Consider the following 19,648-nt stretch of genomic DNA (forward strand, 5'->3'; position numbering starts at 1 on the left):
AATAACTGCTGCTACAAACTGCCGTGTTCCCGTTTTAATTAACTGAAGATTATGAAGGATCCTGATGATGGTGTCAATGATAAATATTAATGGTGTGAGAAGATGATAGGGAATGATATTAAAGCGTTTAATCTTTTATCAAATGGGATTAGGTAAACCTTTTATGGCCGACACTTTGTTTTATTCCACGAATTAGGTAGAATTCCAGCTGGCCACACGATTCTTTTTCTATCTCTTGTCACCGAAATTAGTTGGGCCTAATTGATCCTTCTTGGACTTTTGATATCTCTTGGGTCGAGTATCCCATATACACATAACCTTGGGCCATGTTGTTTATGCTTGATTGGGCTATTTCAAGCCCATTTATTCCTACCTGCTCATTTGACTGGTAATCTATCTGTTTCATTCTCTTCTTTTTCAATCGTGTTCCACCCAAAAACCCTCGAACAGTTTTTTTTGCAACTGTGAAGATATATGGCAATGAAATATAATAGAAGATGATGATTAGGTAACTAGTAAACGATGATGGTTGGTTGCTACGGCTACGAGGGTAAGGAAACAGTGACGATTAGATTGATAAAGGTTCGATCATGATAATTATGATATAACCGTCGGATGATGTATGATTTATGATTTTATGTGATACTTCATTATGGATGATGATGGTTATATTGTTAGGATAATGATACGATTGAATATAGATTGATGGTGTCGTTATGATTTCATGTATGTTAATGATAATTCGATGATTCAGTGAAGATGAACACTATCGATTATGTGATTGATGATGATGAGATGTTAATGATTATGATAATAATTATGTTAGGAGTTGGATTCGGTTATTTTGGAGGGAGGAGGAGAATAGGGAACAAATGATATACGGGTTATAATTATTTCTGGTTCATATAATAACAGAAACACAGCGTAGCTCGGATGGTTTGGGTGTTGAGTCAGGAAACGAGAGGTCTTGGGTTCGAGTCCCACTGGTGGCATCTATTTCTTTTTAAGCCTATTCTTGAGAGGTAGTGATTTTGTTAATTTTTTTTATTGTTATTATTATTAATATTATCTTTGTTATTATAAATTATTATTATTATTGTTATTGTTAGTGTTATTGTTAATAAAAATTGGTGTTATTATTATTAGTTTTATCATTATTAATATTATTATCGTAAATATTATTATTATTATTATTATTATTATTATTATTATTATTATTATTATTATTATTATTATTATTATTATTATTATTATTATTATTATTATTATTATTATTATTATTATTATTATTATTATTATTATTATTATTATTATTTCTAAAGCTAATTATTATTATTGTTAGTATCATTACTTTAGTATTATTATTTTTACAAACAAAGGATATCTAAATAAAAATACATATTTGTTACATATAACATAAGTATCCTAATATTAGATTTTTAACATATTAACCAATATTATCTACATTAATATCACATTTATTAAAGTATATATATCATATACGTATTATGACAAATAATAAAGACTAATATAATTAAAAATAAGGATATTAACCTATATATATCTATTATGAATATATATATATATATATATATATATATATATATATATATATATATATATATATATATATATATATATATATATATATATATATATATATATATATATATATATATATATATCTATATATCTATATATAAATATACATATATACTTAGTTGATCAATATTACAATGTTTTAATATATATATGAATATGAATAATATAGGTTCGTGAATCCGAGACCAACCCTATACTTGTTCAAAGTCGTCCTATGTATTTTTACTACAAAATACAGTATGGTGAGTTTCATTTGTTCCCTTTTACTCATTACATTTTTGGGCTGAGAATACATGCAATGTTTTAATAAATGTTTTACAATATTTATATGCGTGAGTTTCATTTACTCCTTTTTTCTCTTTACGTTTTTGGGCTGAGAATACATGCAAATGCTTTATTAACTGTTTTACAATAATTATATGCGTGAGTTTCATTATTCCCTTTTTAAATGCTTTCGCAATATATATTTTTGGGACTGAGAATACATGCGCTGCTTTTATAATTGTTTTTACGAAATAGACACAAGTATGTGAAACTACATTCTATGGTTGAATTATCGAAATCGAATATGCCCCTTTTTATATAGTCTAGTAATCTAAGAATTAGGGAACAGACACCCTAATTGACGCGAACTCTAAAGATAGATCTATCGGGCCCAACAAGCCCCATCCAAAGTACTGGATGCTTTAGTACTTCGAAATTTATATCATGTCCGAAGGAGGATCCCGGAATGATGGGGATATTCTTATATGTATATTGTGAATGTCGGTTACCAGGTGTTCAATCCATATGAATGATTTTTGTCTCCATGTGTGGGACGTATATTTATGAGAACTGGAAATGAAAATCTTGTGGTCTATTAAAATGATGGAAATGTTTCTTTATGCTAAACTAATGAACTCACCAACCTTTTGGTTGACTCTTGAAAGCATGTTTATTCTCAGGTATAAAAGAAGTCTTCCGATGTGCAAGTGCTCATTTAAAAGATATTACTTGGAGTCATTCATGACATATTTCAAAAGATGTTGCATTCGAGTCGTCGGGTTCATCAAGATTATTATTTAGACAATTATAGTTGAATATATTATGAAATGATTTGCATGTCATCAATTTTCGATATAAAGCAAGTTTGTCTTTTAAAAACGAATGCAATGTTTGTAAAATGTATCATATAGAGGTCAAGTACCTCGCGATGCAACCAACTATTGTGAATCGTTTGTAATCGATATGGACTTTGTCCGGATGGATTAGGACGGGTCCTTTCAGTTGGTATCAGAGCGGTGGTCTTAGCGAACCAGGTCTGCATTAGTGAGTCTAACTGATAAGTCATTAGGATGCTTTAGTGAGTCTGGACTTCGACCGTGTCTGCATGTCAAAAGTTTTGCTTATCATTTCGTGTTGAAAATTACCTGCTTATCATTCCTAGTCTAGACACATCTTGCTGCATTGATTGCATGAATAGTGTATAGATAAATTCATATCTTAGCGTATCTGCTAGTTCATATCTTAGCGTATCTGTTATTATTACCTTTGCCTGACAGCTTCCGTATATTCTTCCGTAATTTATGGGATTTTAGTATTATATATGCATATGTAACTTATGTATTACAAGGTACTAATCTACATCCTATAATCTGTTTCTTATCGAAAATCCTTCAGCTGATCGTACGAGATGAATCCCTCAACCAGTTCGAGTCCCTCAGATTCCGATAGCTATTCCGATAGTTATTCCGACAGCTATTCCGATATGGATTCCCAATCCAGCTCCGAAAGCAGCATCACCAGAATGAATCAATCAATCGGCCATTCCCAATTCATCTAATGGTTCGTAGTCGACTTAATCAATGGAGACGCGAAGAAGGCAATCCTTTCCATCAACCGAATTCACCTCTTGGAGATGAACTTGAAGCACTCACCGGCGAACCAATCCGAAACACCATTTTCACCCTCATTAACCGAATATCTCGCCATGATTATATACTATCTTAAATTCAAAACCTTATACATTCGCTCGTTCCTACCGACAATCATCCCGGAGTAATAAGTCAACGAGCTTCACACCCGAGTTATAGTCTTGAAAAATATGGTGCAAAATGTACCAGCTTCAGCAACATTACCGTCATCAACAATATCACCAACAACAACATCCACATTCCTAGTCTCAATTTCACAATCTGTTCCACGAATATCAACATCATACGCACCATAGATACCAAGGAGTACCAACAGCAATTAACAATGAAGTATTGAACCATAACTTCATTAATATTCTGCGAAGAATATGTGGATCCTAATAGTTTTAGAGATTACTTATTCTAGCTCAAACCGAAAATCAAATGAGTCTAATATTATATTGACTCGTTAAATCCATAATTACATCTGAAGAAAAAATATATATATATATATATATATATATATATATATATATATATATATATATATATATATATATATATATATATATATATATATATATATATATATATATTCATAAAGATTGTGATTAAAAATTCTTTCATACAAACTGTTAATGATGAAAATATTTTAACGGGTAGGTAATACCCGAGGAATATTTAAGATTTCACATTAATAAATTATACTGTACATTCTTCAAATCTGATTCAACAGTCATTTCCTATCCTACTTACATTCACAGATATATGAATCCGTTCACCACAGAATAATCATTTTCATTCAAATTTCATATTTGGATTTTGACCTATCGGAATCCAACAAGTGGCATAATGAAGAAAACATTTGATGGAACAAAATTTGTTAGAAACAAAAAAATTAACCATGAGGAAATTTTGTTAAGAATCCACGCTAACAAAATCCTAGCTAACTGTTCCTAGCTAACTGATTACATTTTAATTTATCGCAATTTTATTTATCGTCATTTAATTTCTGTTATTTATTTTACGCACTTTAATTATCGGGACACATATACAATGTTTTGACATATCATATCGACCCATCTATATATACATTTCGGAACAACCATAGGCACTCTATATGCAAATGTTGGAGTTAACTATACAGGGTTGAGGTTGATTCCAATATATATATATACTTTGAGTTGTGATCGAGTCTGAGACATATACGGGTCACGATACATATTAATTAAATCGAATATTATATATTAAACTATATATGAATTATTGGACTGTTAACTGTGGATTATCAACTGAGGACTATCAACATTGGACAATTAAAATGAATTAAAATATTGATTATAACATATGAAACTAAACAATTCTTCAAGTTTGCCACTCGATTTCATCTTAAACCTCATTGTATCTCGACGATTACAATCTGCGTTCAAACCTTTCGTAATTCTTGAAAACACCTCAATCGAGAGGATGAACCAATCGCACTTCATCTACGTGAGAAGAGATGATGCATATAGTTATGCACTTGAAAACTCTCGAAACCTGAGTAAACATTTAACACGTATCTGTGATAGCTCCTTTGGCGTTGTTATTACCGAAAATAATTTTACAATCCCTTTCCAAATTAGTAAATTTTGTCACAGCTCCAACAAGTCAACTTTGACTTTTCGTTCGAAACAACCTTATTATAACCTTGAGTTATGTGTGTGCTCTTTTATTGTTACCGGGAAACCTTTTATATTCCACCATATTACCAGCAGACATACCAGCAACCTCGTTGCTTCTTGGCTTAAATCTTTCTGATAAATCATTATATTTATTCATAGAAACTCTATCATATACTCATCCGCATCTTGTAACAATAACTGCCATACCAATTACCGGGATCAGCAATCAAGTACTTTGAAAACTCACAGCATATCTACATCAACAGTTATAGGTATACATATAACATTTATCTCTTAGAATTATGATCTTCTATTCCGAAATTCTGAAAGCACCCGGTCTACAAATCAATACACTGAATGTTGAAAAAGCTGAAGGAAGAAGCAGGAACTACAGATAATCGTAAAAAGTTTGATGATAAAGAACAGTATGTTGGTAAAGCTTAGAAAGGTTGGAATTGGAAAATGGACTGAGCAAACTATAAAGGAGACTGTGAACAAATCACAAGGACTAAACTTGTACATTAAGAATCCTGATGATTCTGTTTCTGATGAAATATTTAGTGAATACCTTACTTCTGACTCCAAAACTCTTGCGGATAAATTTCTTCACCATCCTTCGATATTAGAAATTCCAAGATATCATCGTATCTTTCATTATAAATATCTTCTATATTTCTGAAGATATTTTCATAACTATTTTTATCTGAAATCATTAATCTCTTCGTGCTATCAGTGTTACATCATATAGAAACTGTTAGTTTCTATATTCTGTAAACTTTCGAGCTTAAAATATGAATGTTATTGAAGTAATGTTGGGAACTGATGCATGAGTTAGTATAATATAATGACACTTGATCAACGTGATTATATTACAGTAAGTCATGCTGAGTTTCTAATGGAACGTGATGATTCACAGACTATAACGTCATCATGTGTCATGTTACATAACTCTTCATTCTGTTTAACTTCTGAACATATCAAGAAAATATGTTCTTGATAGTTCTATTCTCAGCGATTCTGGTAATTTGACAAATCAAATCGTGCTATTACGTTCTTTCTTGCTTAGAACATTAAGTTCATTCGAAACTCCATACCTATGAATTCTGGACCGTTACTTGCAAAAAGAAAACAAAAGCATGAAGCTCCGAGATAGAAAGGGGGTATAAATCGCAGCAAATAAGAGAGAGCATTAACTGTGAATGACAATGATTATAGAAGACGGAAACAGCTATTCCAAAATATAAGAGAAAATATAAAACCCAATAACAACACGGAGATTTCAAATCGTGGATATTAATACGAATAGCAATATAAAGACACGGTAGAATTAAGAATAGTATCATCCCAAGGTAAAAGTAGAAGTAAACAGATTCGTCAGGTGGAAGTTGAAAAAAAAAAAGAGAATGAATGTTACGATAGTAAGGGTGAGAACAAGGATTTGAACTGGATTAAGCATTTGTTCAATCTTTTGAATTTGGGAATTGAGTATAGGAATGGTAAAAGTAATGGAACGGGAGAAGTTAATTTATAGTAAAATGTCTGATAGAGGAAGCAAGAAAGATCTCCGCACTTAATTAGAGATATCCTAATTTTCTTATTCGCCGAAGAATCAAATCTTATAGATTCGAAGATTTTCTTTTAAATCCCTTGAATTCCGAAATTCAACCAAGGCAATGTCAAAAGTTAAGACGTACCTTATTTTCTAAATTCAAACCTTACTACATTAAAAGTAAAAAAAAAAAAAAAAACAAATCTCTATTTCTCATTTCATTCTTTTGTGAATAGCTTCACTCGTGCTCTTCGAATAATCAAATTGTTTTATCCATATTACTCAATGATGATAAAACTCCATTTATCGACTCATATTCGTCATGAAAACATTTTTATAGTTAGCCATGACGACCTCACTCAAATTTCGGGACGAAATTTCTTTAACGGGTAGGTACTGTAGTGACCCGGGAATTTCTGATCAAATTTAAACTTTAATCTTTATATGTTTCCGGCACAATAAGCAAAAATCCGTAATGTTGAGTCTCGAAAAGTTTGAAATCTATATTCATGTAATCAATTACCCTTTGACTATGCCCGACGATTCACGAACATTTGAATTGTAAACAGAAATGCATATATAATTAAATATGTAAATAATTATATTATTATAAATTATAGATATTAAAGGACTATTACCTGATCTAAGATAAATTGAATTAACTAAAACTTGTTATTGTAAATATATAGAGTATATCGAATATACATGATTTCGGATATAAATATTTGTCAACATATTGAATGATATACTCCGAATTTATTGGTTTCAATATATAATAAATATAATTGTCTACTTGATACTTAAAACATAATTATATATATATAGTAGTAGAAAAATTTTGAATTTAATTATTAAGATGATTATTATTAATAACATTATTAATATAATCACTACTACTAAAATCATCAAATTATTATGATTATTGTTATACAACTTATTATCCCTATCAGTAACAATTATCAAAATACTTTATATTAAAAATTAGTATTATTATTAGTTTTCAGTATTGTTAATAATATTAAAAGAATTAATTATATTTATTAATTACTAATATTATTTATACATATAAGAATCTATAGATGGATTTCAATCCATTCAACTATCACTTTCAACTTTTCTAAATTTTGTTTCATGTTAGATACCCATATCAAAAGTGTAAGAAATCTGTTAGCAATCAACACTCAAATCTCTTAATTTTCTTTATTTCTTCTGTTCATGGTTGAATTCTGTCGACTGTAATAACCCTACCAGTTTTGTATTTATTTCTTTTCTGTTACATGTTTCAATCACAATTACATTCATTATCTATATTCTATCTATTATTATACATATCTATATGGAGTATATCAATGATCTCTCAACTATCTATCTCTGTTTTCTTATTGAAACAACAATGAGAACCAAAAACCATCAACACCTGAGAACAACCCTACTTCACCACAAATCATCATCTAGATTCATCAATACCATCTTCTAAACCACCAACAGCTTACCTTTAAACTGAACACCCCTTATTATATTTCTCTTCTTCTTCGTTTATCCTTTCCATGTATTTATTCGATTAATTCATAAGCCAATACCATATCCACTACTACGTTTGGATGTTTTTGGTTTCATCCCAAACTATCAAAGAACCACAACCATTTAAAATCATCATCCTAAACCACTTTGCATCACCATTTCGATCAACCCATTTCATTAACCCAAAACCCCAACTATGCTTACTGTTTTCTGTTTCACATTCGAAAACACAAACACCATGAACGCCAAACACCTCCAACAGCCACCTGGTCACTTCCTTCTTTTCCTTCATGAACGATCAAAATCACCACATAAAATCATAATCAATTACAACTATCATCGTTGCCGTTTCTTACTTAAACTATACCATCAAACGAAGCCTCGATCAAACCCCATTGACGTCTACTGTTTCTGCAGCTGTGTGTTGTCTATCTTCTGTACGAACACCACGTAACTACCACTCATTCCATGTGAATAACTGCTGCTACAAACTGCCGTGTTCCCGTTTTAATTAACTGAAGATGATGAAGGATCCTGATGATGGTGTCAATGATAAATATTAATGGTGTGAGAAGATGATAGGGAATGATATTAAAGCGTTTAATCTTTTATCAAATGGGATTAGGTAAACCTTTTATGGCCGACATTTTGTTTTATTCCACGAATTAGGTAGAATTCCAGCTGGCCACACGATTCTTTTTCTATCTCTTGTCACCGAAATCAGTTGGGCCTAATTGATCCTTCTTGGACTTCTGATATCTCTTGGGTCGAGTATCCCATATACACATAACCTTGGGCCATGTTGTTTATGCTTGATTGGGCTATTTCAAGCCCATTTATTCCTACCTGCTCATTTGACTGGTAATCTATCTGTTTCATTCTCTTCTTTTTCAATCGTGTTCCACCCAAAAACCCTCGAACATTTTTTTTGCAACTGTGAAGATAAATGGCAATGAAATATAATAGAAGATGATGATTAGGTAACTAGTAAACGATGATGGTTGGTTGCTACGGCTATGAGGGTAAGGAAACAGCGACGATTAGATTGATAAAGGTTCGATCATGATAATTATGATATAACCATCGGATGATGTATGATTTATGATTTTATGTGATACTTCATTATGGATGATGATGGTTATATTGTTAGGATAATGATACGATTGAATATAGATTGATGATGTCGTTATGATTTCATGTATGTTAATGATAATTTGATGATTCAGTGAAGATGAACACTATCGATTATGTGATTGATGATGATGAGATGTTTATGTTTATGATAATAATTATGTTAGGATTTGGATTCGGTTATTTTGGAGGGAGGAGGAGAATAGGGAACAAATGATATACGGGTTATAATTATTTCTTGGTCATATAATAACAGAAACACAGCGTAGCTCGGATGGTTTGGGTGTTGAGTCAGGAAACGAGAGGTCTTAGGTTCGAGTCCCACTGGTGGCATCTATTTCTTTTTAAGCCTATTCTTGAGAGGTAGTGATTTTGTTATTTTTTTTATTGTTATTATTATTAATATTATCTTTGTTATTATAAATTATTATTATTATTGTTATTGTTAGTGTTATTGTTATTAAAAATTGTTGTTATTATTATTAGTTTTATCATTATTAATATTATTATCGTAAATATTATTATTATTATTATTATTATTATTATTATTATTATTATTATTATTATTATTTCTAAAGCTAATTATTATTATTGTTAGTATCATTACTTTAGTATTATTACTTTTACAAACAAAGGATATCTAAATAAAAATACATATTTGTTACATATAACATAAGTATACTAATATTAGATTTTTAACATATTAACCAATATTATCTACATTAATATCACATTTATTAAAGTATATATATCATATAAGTATTATGACAAATAATAAAGACTAATATAATTAAAAATAAGGATATTAACCTATATATATCTATTATGAAAAATATATACATATATATATACTTATATATATATATATATTTATATCTCTATATATAAATATACATATATACTTAGTTGATCAATATTACAATGTTTTAATATATATATGAATATGAATAATATAGGTTCGTGAATCCGAGGCCAACCCTATACTTGTTCAAAGTCGTCCTATGTATTTTTACTACAAAATACAGTATGGTGAGTTTCATTTGTTCCCTTTTACTCATTACATTTTTGGGCTGAGAATACATGCAATGTTTTAATAAATGTTTTACAATATTTATATTCGTGAGTTTCATTTACTCCTTTTTTCTCTTTATGTTTTTGGGCTGAGAATACATGCAAATGCTTTATTAACTGTTTTACAATAATTATATGCGTGAGTTTCATTATTCCCTTTTTAAATGCTTTCGCAATATATATTTTTGGGACTGAGAATACATGCGCTGCTTTTATAATTGTTTTTACGAAATAGACACAAGTACGTGAAACTACATTCTATGGTTGAATTATTGAAATCGAATATGCCCCTTTTTATATAGTCTGGTAATCTAAGAATTAGGGAACAGACACCCTAATTGACGCGAACTCTAAAGACAGATCTATCGGGCCCAACAAGCCCCATCCAAAGTACCGGATGCTTTAGTACTTCGAAATTTATATCATGTCCGAAGGAGGATCCCGGAATGATGGAGATATTCTTATATGTATATTGTGAATGTCGGTTACCAGGTGTTCAATCCATATGAATGATTTTTGTCTCCATGTGTGGGACGTATATTTATGAGAACTGGAAATGAAAATCTTGTGGTCTATTAAAATGATGGAAATGTTTCTTTATGCTAAACTAATGAACTCACCAACCTTTTGGTTGACTCTTGAAAGCATGTTTATTCTCAGGTATAAAAGAAGTCTTCCGCTGTGCAAGTGCTCATTTAAAAGATATTACTTGGAGTCATTCATGACATATTTCAAAAGATGTTGCATTCGAGTCGTCGGGTTTATCAAGATTATTATTTAGACAATTATAGTTGAATATATTATGAACTGATTTGCATGTCATCAATTTTCGATATAAAGCAAGTTTGTCTTTTAAAAACGAATGCAATGTTTGTAAAATGTATCATATAGAGGTCAAGTACCTCGCGATGTAACCAACTATTGTGAATCGTTTGTAATCGATATGGACTTTGTCCGGATGGATTAGGACGGGTCCTTTCATTACTAAATACATATGTATCATATTAAGATATTGTTACACTATATTTAACATGATAAAATGATAATTAAGTAAATCATTAAGTGTGTTAACAATGAACTACATATGTAAAAACAAGACTACTAACTTAAGGATTTTGAAACGAGACATGTATGTAACGATTATCGTTGTAATAGTATTTTAACATATATATATATGATGTTAAGATATATTTATACACCATGTTATTATGATAGCATAACAATTTAACATCTTATTTAAGTATTATAACAATGGATTAATTACATTTAACAAGATCGTTAACTTAAAGGTTTCAAAACAACACTTACATGTAACGACTAACGGTGACTTAACGACTCAGTTAAAATGTATATACATGTAGTGTATTAATATGTATTAGTACACTTTTGAAAGACTTTAAGACACATATCAAAGTACTTCTACTTAGCAAAAATGCTTACAATTACATCCTCATTCATTTTTATCAACAATTCTACTCGTATGCACCCGTATTCATACTAATACAATACACAATTTCTAAGATATATATACTATTGGTATATACACTTAATCATCAGCTTCTTAGCAGCCCATGGGAGTCATTAAATATGTGGGAGCTATCATTTGGCAACTAGCATGAAATATCTCACAAAATTACAAAAAATATTATAAATCATTCATGAATTATTTACATGAAAACAAACTTACACATCCTTTATATCTAATCCATATACCAATGACAAAAAACACCTACAAACACTTTCATTCTTCAATTTTTTTCATCTAATTGATCTCTCTCAAGATCTATCTTCATGTTCTAAGTGTTCTTCATAAATTCTATAAGTTCTAGTTCATAAAATCAAGAATACTATCAAGTTTGCAAGATTACTTCCAAGCTTTCTAATCCAATCCAAGTAATCATCTAAGCTCAAGAAATCTTTCTTATTTATAGTAAGATATCTTTCTAATACAAGGTAATACTCTTATTCAAACTTTGATTCAATTTCTATAACTATAACTATCTTATTTCGAGTGAAAATCTTACTTGAACTTGTTTTCGTGTCATGATTTTACTTTAAGAACTTTCGAGCCATCCAAGAATCCTTTGAAGCTAGATCAATTTTTGTTACTTCCAGTAGGTTTACCTACTAAACTTGAGGTAGTAATGATGTTCATAACATCATTCGATTTACATATATATAACTATCTTATTCGAAGATTTAAACTTGTAATCACTAGAACATAGTTTAGTTAATTCTAAACTTGTTCGCAAATAAAGTTAATCCTTCTAACTTGAATTTTAAAATCAACTAAACACATGTTCTATATCTATATGATATGCTAACTTAATGATTTAAAACTCGAAAACACGAAAAACACCGTAAAACGGATATACGCCGTCGTAGTAACACCGCGGGCTGTTTTGGGTTAGCTAGTTAAAAACTATGATAAACTTTGATTTAAAAGTTGTTCTTTTGAGAAAATGATTTTTCTTATGAACATGAAACTATATCCAAAAATCATGGTTAAACTCAAAGTGGAAGTATGTTTTCCAAAATGGTCATCTAGACGTCGTTCTTTCGACTGAAATGACTACCTTTACAAAAATGACTTGTAACCTGTATTTTCGACTACAAACTTATACTTTTTATATTTAGATTCATAAACTTAAGTTCAATATGAAACCATAGCAACTTGAATCACTCAAAACGGATTTAAAACGAAGAAGTTATGGGTAAAACAAGATTGGATAATTTTGCTTGTTGTATCTACGTGAAATTTGTAAAAAATCTATACAAATCATATCCTAGCTAACTTATATTGTATTATACATGTATTCTAATATATTATGTAATCTTGGGATACCATAGACACGTATGCAAATGTTTTGACATATCATATTGACCCATGTATATATATTATTTGGAACAATCATAGACACTCTATATGCAGTAATGATTGAGTTAGCTATACAGGGTTGAGGTTGATTCCAAGAATATATATACTTTGAGTTGTGATCTAGCCTGAGACGTGTATACACTGGGTCGTGGATTGATTCAAGATAATATATATATCAATTTATTTCTGTACATCTAACTGTGGATAACTAGTTGTAGGTTACTAACGAGGACAGCTGGCTTAATAAACTTAAAACATTAAAACGTATTAAAAATGTTGTAAATATATTTTGAACATACTTTGATATATATGTACATATTTGTTATAGGTTCGTGAATCGACCAGTGGCCAAGTCTTACTTTCCGACGAAGTAAAAATCTGTGAAAGTGAGTTATAGTCCCACTTTTAAAATTTATTATTTTTAGAATGAGAATACATGCAGTTTTATAAATGTTTTACAAAATAGACACAAGTGATCAAAATTACACTCTATGTTGAATTATCGAACCGAATATGCCCCTTTTTAGCTTGGTAGCCTAAGAATTGGTGTTTATTATAATTGCCACCAATTGACGCGAATCCTAAAGATAGATCTATTTGGCCCAACAAGCCTCATTCGAGTTACGGATGCTTTAGTACTTCGATTTATCATGTCCGATGAGAGTCCCAGAATGATGGGGATATTCTATATGCATCCTGTTAAGGTCGGTTACCAGGTGTTCATCATATGAATGATTTTTATGCAAATTGCATGCTGTTTATGAGAAATGGAAATATGAAATCTTGTGGTCTATTATTACGATTTGATAAATATATAGGTTAATCCTATAACTCACCAACATTTTTGTTGACGTTTAAAACATGTTTATTCTCAGGTGATTATTAAGAGCTTCCGCTGTTGCATGCTAATTTATGGACAAGAGTTGGAGTCAGCATGCTTGTATAATATTGTTTAAAAACTGTATTCGAAGACTTAAATTGATGTGTAATATTATTGTAAACCATTATGTAATAATCGTGTGAAAACGCTATATTTTAAATTATCATTATTTGATAATCGTCGTAATATTTTTAAACCTTTATCGATAAAATAAAGGTTATGGTTTGTTTTAAAATCGAATGTAGTCTTTGAAAAACGTCTCATATAGAGGTCAAAACCTCGCAACGAAATCAATTAATATGGAACGTTTATAAATCGATATGAAGGGACATTTTAATAGTCGTCATTCTACATTTTGTTTATCGAGGGGTTTTGAATTTTGAAGTTTGATTTAACGGTTTTGCAGTCCATCTCTTCATTTATTCCTTATTTATCTATCATAATCTCTTCAATTTCTCTCTTTCTCTTTTCTTTTTTCGATCAACCTCTCCATCTATTTTCAAGGTTTTTTTCTTAATCATTTGCTCTTCTTTTGTTATCTCCTTATGGAAAAACAGGGTTTACATACCACTTGTAGTATATTAACTCTTGATCAGTGTGTTCAACTTAGAAAAATCCTAGGATTATCTGGTGATGATGATGATGATGCGCATAATGATTCGTATGAATAAAGCACATTTTTTCATAATATTGACAACATTCCTTCTGGAACATAACCGGCATGAACGTTCCAGGATAAAATATCTCCTCCCGGCTCTATTTAAGCAAACCGGCCAAGAGATTATTCATGTGCACATCCGGGAAGAAACGTCCCGGATAAAAACTGGCCATGACGCCACATAAGCCCATCCTACCCGGATAAGTGTGCAGGCCACCGGCACCACTCACCCGGATACAAAACACCGAGAGGTTATGAACCATATTTTCAGATCAAGGCCTACTTATCCAAATACACCAATCACCCAACAAATCTTTACAAGATTGTTACGAATAGAAATAAGAACCGGTTGCAATCTTACCCGGTCAAGAGAATGTCGTGAAGAAGCACTTGAAATAAACGTCAGAAAAAGTCCTTTTGCCTAAACAAGAGCAAGACGTTCGTCTGTCACACTATAGACGGATCCACCACACCTTCTCGAAATAACTATACCATTCCAGGGTAGACGTCTAGTCTCGAAACAAACGATTGGTCCTGAAACAAGCATACAGTTCCGAAACTAGCACATGATCCCAAAACGAACACACAAATGGGCTGTACGCTATGTGAGGCCACGAATCTAGGAAAGTTTAGGATCTGTTTGTTGTTCCAATGAAAGGGACAGGTGCCACGTCAGCCCTCAAATTTGGTGAATTTTGTTATAACCATGAAATGGATATATGCGACATCATTATTCCCCCATAACACCTATAAATACACGCACAAGATCTTTCATTACAAAAATACTGGATGCATTAATGTTACTTTGCCCAAATTTCTTACTGTAGCATTCTTCGACCGAAAATACAACTCTGATAGAGATTCCAATCGATATCAGAGTTAACTTTTTCTCTAAGATATTAACTTATTCGATCCAAATTGAGTAAGGTTAATCCCATCGTTTGTTTTACGCCCTTGAAATCTAGATTTCAAATCGGGGTTTGCACAGTTATTGGAGATAAAACATTCGATTCATCCTTTTTCACAAATCAAGTACTCAAACCTAAATTTACTTCATCTAATACAAAAATGGTTTGATCAAATGACATCATCTTTCCGGAACCCGAAAAGAAATTGCTTGAATTTCTGAAAGGGTATGTTGGTGTTTATACCCAATTATTCACTGAATGCAACATTAGGTTACCAATTTCGTCTTTCTATCTTAGTGTGCTGAATTACTTTAAGGTACATGTTTCGATTTAACACCCTTTAGCGACTAAGAAAATCATGCCCTTCGAGGTCATGTGTAGGGCCTATGGCGGTGAGGTTTCTGTTGACATTTTTCACTGTTTTTTAAACATTGGCGAAGCTGGTAATTGGTTTACTATTGCTAAATGTCAGAAGAAAAAGGGGAAAACTTCTGAAAGCCTTTGTTTCCATCCCAAGTTCCTGATGTTCATGGCTGGAAAACCCTGTTTGTTTATATGAATGGGGATGTCTTTTCTCCTCTTCCTTATCCCAATGTTGTTGATCCTACTAGGGTAATTATTCCCAAGGAATACAATTACCTTATCCCTGAAAGTGCGAAGGATCTTCCTCTTTTTGGTAGAATCTGTCGTCATCCAATCATTGCTTCTACGTTTCTTGATTCGATGCTCTTTAAGCTTGGAATGTCTCTTTCTTGGGAGAAAGGAAAAGAGAATCCAGTTTTTATGTGTGGGGATAATGGTAGGTCCCTCTTGCCTTAAGTTGTTTCATTCCCTAGATGTGTTAGATCTATTTTTAATGTTTGTTTGCTTCTACTTTTTGCAGAAATGGTTTTGAGGAATGCTATTAAGTCACTCTGTGTGAAAGAAATGACCATTGTTGCACGTGATGCCACTACTATCATCGAGGATACCGGATCCCCTCCTGTCTCTGGTTATTTGGAAGTCGAAAAGTAAGCCCCGTGGTGTTGCTGCTTCATCAACTGATCCAAAGCTACAAAGCAAAGCAAATGTAGCTTCGGAGCATGAGCTTATTGATGTAGATGCTCAGCCTGATTCTCCTGCTTCTGAAAAGATTCAGCTTAGAGCTTCAAAGCTCCAAAGGGCTACCAAAATGAAGAAAGAAGCTATTCACGCCTCATATGTGAAAAGAACAAGGTTGACGTTTGATCTTGAGAATGTCACCCACTCGGGTCCTGCTGAAGGTTCTAATGAAAATACCCTTTTAGGTGTGCTTTCATTTTTTATTCTTCTTACTCTATTTTTTCTAATTGATACTTAGTATCTTTTGTTAATTTGTGTAGATCCTCCACCAGTTGTGCCATTACCATCTTCCTGTTATAGTATTGTAGGGAAACTTGTGACCCCAGATTTTGAAGCTTCCCATTCTGATCCCCTGAAGTTCGCTGAGGATTTTTTTGTGCAGAGTTATCGCTCTGCCTTAATGGATCACCTTTTGTTATCCCACTGGAAGAAGTGTAAGCAGGACCTGATGGATAGGGAAACAGAGGTGTATGGTTTGAAGCAGGTGAATGAATCTAACGGTGAACTGATTAAGAAGCTACAACATCAGATACTACTACTGATGAATCCTTCTTGGGAAGAAGAGGTGAAGTTAGCCAAGGACGAGATAAGCAGAATGCAGGTTCAACAAAATCTTGACAAAGTACGAATTACAAGTCTGAGTGTAGAGAGTGAAGTTCTTCGTGAGAAGCTAAAGGATGTAGTTGTTGAGTAAGACGATCAAAAGAAGAGGTTTGAGGGGTTGAGGTCCGATTATGCTAAGGTTGTTTCTCAAGTTGTTCCCATGTATGCAAGGAGCTGGTGAACAACCAGGAGTTGAGTGATTATCTTACTGAGTTTGTCCTCATAGCTAAGCAGCATGAGAGATGTTCCCTTTTGGAGGATTTGGCTGAAAAGGGTATGGTTCATTTGGAATATTATCCCAAATATACTGACCAGGGTAATGCTCTCATTGATGCAACCTGTGCCAAGTTAGTCAATGCTCAGTTTGATTATGTTGTTGTTATCGGTGCTCATCCCGATGTGAAGCCAGTTGATTTGATGAAGATTTGTGTTGATGGTAACCAACCCTGACTCTTGTCCTCTTTATCTTTTGACCATATGTAGTCTTTGGTGGTGTTTCTTTGAACAATTGATGTTTGGCTTTTGACGCTTGTCTTTAGAACAATGTTTTTAATTTGTGGTCTTCGTGCCTGTTGGACAACTTGTAGTTGATGGTGGTTCTCTTGTATGAGCTTTTGAAATAATGTAATTTGGCCTGGTGCCTTTAGTTAATTTGTTTTGTTTCATCTTATATTTATGTTGCTTCTGCATGATCATATGTTTATGAAATCAGACAGCTTGTAATCTTTTTATGAGCACTTCAAAAGTGTTCTTTTGTAAGGATTTCACTATGTATCTATTTGTGAGCTTTATTTGCTCTTCTTGTGGATACTTTGGTGTTCCCATTTATGGAGAATATGTTGTATATGTTTTGTTGGTGGTCTTTTATCCGAAGAACCCATGATATACTTGTTATGCATTTTAGGGAATACATGTTATATTTTGGTGTTCTTCTTTTTGTAAAGAACCCACATGTTATATTTTGGTGTTCTTCTTTTTGCAAAGAACCCATCATATACTTTGCTATGCATTCTACGGAACACATGTTATATTTTGGTGTTCTTATTTTTGCAAAGAACCCATTATATACTCATTATGCATTCTAAGGAATACAACTTATATTTCTCAAGTTTCTTTTGGTATTCCTTTTATGTAAAGAACCCATTATGTACTTGTCGTGGATTCTAGGGAATACAACTTATATTTCTCAAGTATCTTGGTGTTCCTTGTATGTAACGAACTCATTATGTATTTGTTGTTCATTCTAGGGAATACAACTTATATTTCTCAAGTATCTTGGTGTTTCTTTTATGTAAAGAACCCATTATGTACTTTATGTGCATTCTAGGGAATACAACTTATATTTCTCAAGTATCTTGGTGTTCCTTTTATGTAAAGAACCCATTATGTACTTGTCGTGCATTCTAGGGAATACAACTTATTGTAAATATTTTTTGGCATCCTAGTATATATTTACTTCACATTTTAGTATTGATATTGCTCGTATTATACACGTTTTAGTGTGGATATTTTTGGATATTTGTACAAAAGTGTCGGTTCGAGGCTAAAAGCTCATATTGGTGCAAATTGACCAAAATCTAGCCAATTTAGTGAACCAAAGTGCATGGCATGGTCCAAAGTGCAAAGGGAGTGCAAAATGTGCAATTCCAAGTGAGAAAATGCAAATTCTGGAAGTGCAGTTATGTGGTGCGGCGCACCAAAGCCAAAAAATAGTGCACCTTAAAACTAAAAACTCATATTTCAAATTCAGAACTTGAAGAATACTTTCCCAGTTATATGGTATGATGCACCTTCTGTCCACATTATATGGTGCAGCGCACCATTACATGGTTCAATGCACCATCGCTGTTTTGAGTGCAGAATTTTCAAAGGTATAAATGTAAGAAGATAGGGTTTTTCAAAAAGAGCTGCAGGTTTTGTTACAATTTTCACCTTAATAACCCTAATTTCATCATTCAAGTGGAGATTAAGGCTAATTTGGAGGATCAAGCAAAAGCTCAAGCAATCTTAGCTTTAGATCTACTTAGTTTTTCTCATTTGGTTTGAAATTTCCACCTTACTTCTCTTGTTTTGAATTAAATACTTGTAATAGCTTAACATGAAGTTTATTTGTGATTTATTGTCTTTGATTAGTGTAATATTAGCCATGCTTGCCTAATTTGATTGTGTTTTCTTATCTATGAATCTCTA

This window comes from Rutidosis leptorrhynchoides, chromosome 1, assembly GCF_046630445.1.
Source record: "Rutidosis leptorrhynchoides isolate AG116_Rl617_1_P2 chromosome 1, CSIRO_AGI_Rlap_v1, whole genome shotgun sequence".
NCBI lineage: Eukaryota > Viridiplantae > Streptophyta > Magnoliopsida > Asterales > Asteraceae > Rutidosis > Rutidosis leptorrhynchoides.